A 4,899-nucleotide genomic window follows, 5' to 3' on the forward strand; every position below is an offset into this window, starting at 1 on the left:
CTATCTTAAAAGTGAATCAGAAGATACCAGGAAATACAGCATTCTCAGCATGCCTAACCTTTGCTGAACTCTCTTAAATGCTTTTGTTTGAGGCAAAGTTGTTTTAATTCAAATCTATCCTATTTTTCAGTTTCAACCATCTCTATTTCACTCAAGCTAAGGGTGTATTTATTCTCCAGCCTGGGAGAGAGACTTAAGCTCTCTTGGTTTCATTTGCACTAAGAAAACCTAACAACAACATAAAAAAGCAGGGAGGGTGGGGAGAGAGATGGAGGAGATTAGTTATTTTATAGCCTGAGTCAATGGGATGTTTGATTTACCATTTCATTTTGAGATTTTTCTTGTTGACATGAAGAGTTAGATTTTTCAGGGGTGAAAAATCAAATGATCCAGAAGCAAAGGAGAGTGAAGATTAAACAGGTCACAATTAAAAAATATCAATAATGACTTTCGCAGTCAAAAGGGTAGTAAGGTAAATGATATGACCCTTGATTACTCCCCTAACATAAACTGTCGGTGAGTACTCTTGGTAAATCTGGCATATCTGGTTCACTTGTAACTCCATCTTCAAGTCTGGGAGCATTAATTACAGGGCAGAGTAGAAGGAACTGGGAGGGAGAGGGCATCTTTGGTGCATTAAGGCGATGATATCAGGTTTAAGCATCTCCTGGGCTCTTGAGAGACAGACCTGGCATCTACCAGTCCAGGCTCTGCCACTTTCTAGTAGGACATTGAGCCGTAACTCTCAACACTTTAATCTTCTCAACTGCAACACACAGATCATAGTGGCGCTGTTATTAGGCAGGCCAGGCTGCTACGCTTCCACTCAATAATGAGAAATTAATTATACTTAACACTCAGCAGCCTGTAGTTCACTAGCCCCATTTCATTGCCTATGGTAACCTGGTAACCAGAACAGCCAAGATTCCAGCACAGCTTTGAATGAACAAAATCCCTTTTTTGGTTCGGTACATCTCACTGATCTTAGGGGTTGGGGCTGTAGGTACCATGCAGCGTTGCTGCTCAACCAGGCTGAAAGCAAAGTCATTCTCAGGTAGTCCTGGTGCAGCCTCTTTGGAAAAATAAGCAAAAGGAAAATTACTTAGGTGGCATATACTACCAATCGCACTTTTTAGAAGGTGCCATTACCCTTTGTTAATTGGAAAAATAAATATTTTTTCCCTTTTTACATTGCTTAGGCTTCTTGTGCATGATCTATATCCATGTGGGCCTTGGCCTTCTATGCAACATGAGCACGTAGAGGGGGAGGCACCTCTTGGTCTTTTAGTCCTGGAGCTGAAGCCAGCCCCGGGTCCGCGGCCTGTCCATGACCGCACACGCACACTAGCTCGCTGTGGCCTGGGGGCTGCTTTAGTTCTGCTGCCCAGTGAGTGGAAGTGAGCATTGGCTATAATATTACTCCTAGCTCAAAGCCAGCCAGCACTTAGCTACCCAGCCCTCTCAGCTCTTTTTGCCTAACTTGCTCTGAAGCAGTGCTTCTAAAATATTCATGTGCATAAAGCTGCCAGGGATCTTGTTCTCAGGCAGATTCTCATTCAGTAGCTCAGGGTTGGGGTCTGAGATTCTCAGATTGTATCGGGCTCCGGAGGGATGTCAATGCAGGTGCTCCTCAGACCACACTTTGATCGCAATAACAATTTACCAGCTTTTCTGGCCGGGCCAACATGGAACAACTTGATGTCATATAGTTCTAAAAGAGATTTTAAAAAACAATGAGATAATAGACTATAACTATGCACAAAATAGTTTACTGAATAGCTTGCTCTTTAAAAATATTGCCCTCCGCCGAGGCCGGTTTGGCTCAGTGGATAGAGCATCGGCCTGCGGACTGAAGGGTCCCGGGTTCGATTCCGGTCAGGGGCATGTACCTGGGTTACGGGCACATCCCCAGTGGGAGATGTGCAGGAGGCAGCTGATCGATGTTTCTCTCTCATCGATGTTTCTAACTCTCTATCTCTCTCCCTTCTTCTCTGTAAAAAAAATCAATAAAATATATTTAAAAAAAAAATATTGCCCTCCACCCAGCCTTTGAGAATGCATGGAGAGTCAGCTGCCATAACAAGATTTTTTTTTTTTGCTGGATTCGCAGGTGTGTTTTATGTTCTCATGTGCTTATATTAGCTTTTACCTAGTGCTTCATATCTGGGTTTCTCAGAGAGCAGTGCCTCTAATTTGATTTCCACGTTAACCATCGACTGCTGATGGATGGCAAACGAGGGGGACATTCTCCTGTGTGTCTCACAGTGAGCTCTGGCCTTGGCAGCTGTCTGCAGTGGTGAAGTTTGGCTCATGGAACCATGGTTTCCTGGCCAGGGGCTTGGCGTCCCCGCCCCTTCACATGGGGGTGAAAGACTCCATCAGCCTTGACCACTCAGGATCTCCTTACTCACATCTTTCTCTGCCCTGTTGTTTCTGCAAGGCAGTGAGCGTTGGCTACCAGCAGGCACTCTGGAACATTAGCCCCAGTGTTCTTCATATTTTCATTTCCTTCCCAGCAGATCTAAGCAGCGACTGGCTTGCCTTTGCCAGGGAGACATGAACATCCCTTCTGGGGGAGGTATGGGAAGTTCAGTTACTTCAGTCATTTCTTTTAATGGCACCTTCTTCCCTCCCACCCTGGCTGCAAACAGCTGAAAACACAGCAAAAAGTTGGAAGACTCTCAGAGAGAAATCATTGGCAACACTGTTTTTCCAAGTCTTACTTTCTTACTGAGTCTCAAGCCATAATCCAATGCTTTCCTGTCACCATTCTGATGATACCTATTTCATGGAATCGAGAAGGTTTGTGGGCCTCTGTAGTGCATAATGCAGGGATGGAGAACGAAGGTGTGAGGTGATCTCTCCATTTGGTCCTTATGCCCCTGGCACAAAGCTGGGTGCCATGGCAACCACTTGACCTTGGAGATGGGTCTACAAAGGGCTTTCCTGTAAGTCAGCAGCATCACCGATGGACTGCTACAGGGATAAGAAAATTAAAAAAGAGTTTCCTGCCAATCACCAAGACCTGTCACTTCTTCAAAATGCTTTCTGTGTGCAGGCTCTACCCTCCATCTGCACTGACTGTGCCCACCCCACTGCAGTTCTGCCCTCCTCTCCACACCCCCCTCTCTGTGCCTTGCAACCTGCAACCTCTTAGCACACACTTGCAAGAAAAACCTCCCCAACACACTGCTCCCCTGTGCTGTTCCTCCACTTTGAAACTGAAAATAGCTCTGTATTGCCTTGGAGATGGAGCACGAGTTCTTCCCATTTCAAGGAGCTCCGCAGTCTGAGTTCCTGACTGGCAGCCTCACTCCCACCGCTCCACGGCAGGCTCGGGTCAGCCTCGCCATGCTCTCTGCCCCCGTGAGCTGGCCTTTGGGCCTCACTGTGCTCCGTCTGCCCAATTTCATTCTTTGGGGGCTTGAAAAGCCTTTCTCCGTGGCTTGCAGATGGCCTCCTTGCTGTGGCCTCGCATGGCCGTCCCTCTGTGCTGCACATGCCTCTCTGGTGTCTCCTTGTGTGCCCAGCTTCCCTCTTCCTTATAAGGACACTGGTCAGATGGGTTTAGGCCCCACCCCAGTGCAATCACCCCAAAGGCCCTACCTCCAAATAGAGGCACTAGGGGTCAGGGCTTTAACATATGAATTTGGGGAGACCCAACTCCGTCCTTAAGAGGCAGTATCTTTCTCCCTCACTTGCATCCCCAGCACCTGGTCTCATGTCTGGCTCATGGAAAGCAGGACTCCAGGTTTGTTGCTGGAATGCCTGTCCCTGAACGTCCTGACCCTCGCCCCCCATTATTTGAGGCCTGGTCTAGCCCTGCCCAACCTGAGAGGACTCCCAAGCCCTGGCTGACTTTTTCCTCTGACGGTCTCTAGCCTATACTTATGCCCAGGCCCATGGTGCCCACTCTTTCAGGGGTTCAGCCTTGACCCCTTAACTAGAGTGGACGATGGGGCTGGGACTCCCAGGGATCAGGCCCAAAGAAGCTGCTCTGCAACACTCCCTTCTCTTAGGATCTGGCTCCACCACAATGAAAAGTCCTGTTGATGAGCTCCTCGTGGGAGCTCCAGCCGGGTCCAGGGGACGGGCCCACGCACACCCACCGGCCCTGCAGAGCAGGAGCTGGGCGTGTGGCTGCTTTAACGAGTAACCCTCCTTTATCCTGGAGAGTCGCGTGGACCACGATGGGAAACGCCATCTGCTCATCAGCTTCCCCATAATGATGGACATGTTTTCTACCTCGAAGCAGTTCAGATCCGTGTGGATGTTGTTTTGTTTCCAACCATTGTTTTCCTGCCAGCCCTGGGAACACGCCTTCTGAAACATAAAGAGTTAAGGCTGGTTATGTATTGTACACATTCCCCGACAACTTAATTATTGACCCGGCTTGTAAATCATTCATAGCTTTCCAGAGGTATCCATATACTTCTGCTGGCTGGAAACGGGACCCTGGGCTATTTGTGGAATGGAGGTTGGGGTCAGAGAGAGTGTGAAAAATTAAGAATAACAACACTTCCTTTCCTCCCTGAACTTTAATTGCCCTTTTCCATAAAGCCAATGCTTTCTTCCTTTCCTACCTGCGCAGAGAACCGCAGTGAACTGCCAAAACAGCTTTAGTTTCACTCACCATTCTCCCCGCCGCCGGGCCACCCCAAGGAAGGCAGGTGACTTCTATTTCACCTGGGAGTGAAGGAGCGGGGACGGCCCCCTTGCCCAGCGTCCCTCTGGGTTACAGCCAGGGCTTTGGGGAGGTAACATTTTAATAGTTAAAGTAACTCATCTAATCCGATCCCTTCGGGACTGGATAAGAAGCAACGGCTGGCCTGCCAGTGAGGCTTTGGGGCGGATTTGTGGTTAACCGAGGCCGCACACCCAGGAAGCAGCGAGAGGGGG

The 4,899-nt window shown here is 48.6% G+C and overlaps 1 long non-coding RNA gene across 1 annotated transcript; it reads right to left on the reverse strand.

Moving 5' to 3' along the window:
* Positions 1-260: 260 nt before the first annotated feature.
* On the reverse strand, positions 261-2,569 carry LOC107185206. The gene is made up of 3 exons (XR_001516125.1): positions 2,412-2,569; positions 1,664-1,711; positions 261-766 (listed from the first exon to the last, which is right to left on the reverse strand). It is a non-coding gene; the product is annotated as an uncharacterized LOC107185206 (long non-coding RNA).
* Positions 2,570-4,899: the final 2,330 nt, after the last annotated feature.

This window comes from Myotis davidii, unplaced genomic scaffold (assembly GCF_000327345.1).
Source record: "Myotis davidii unplaced genomic scaffold, ASM32734v1 scaffold68, whole genome shotgun sequence".
Taxonomy (NCBI): Eukaryota; Metazoa; Chordata; class Mammalia; order Chiroptera; family Vespertilionidae; genus Myotis; species Myotis davidii.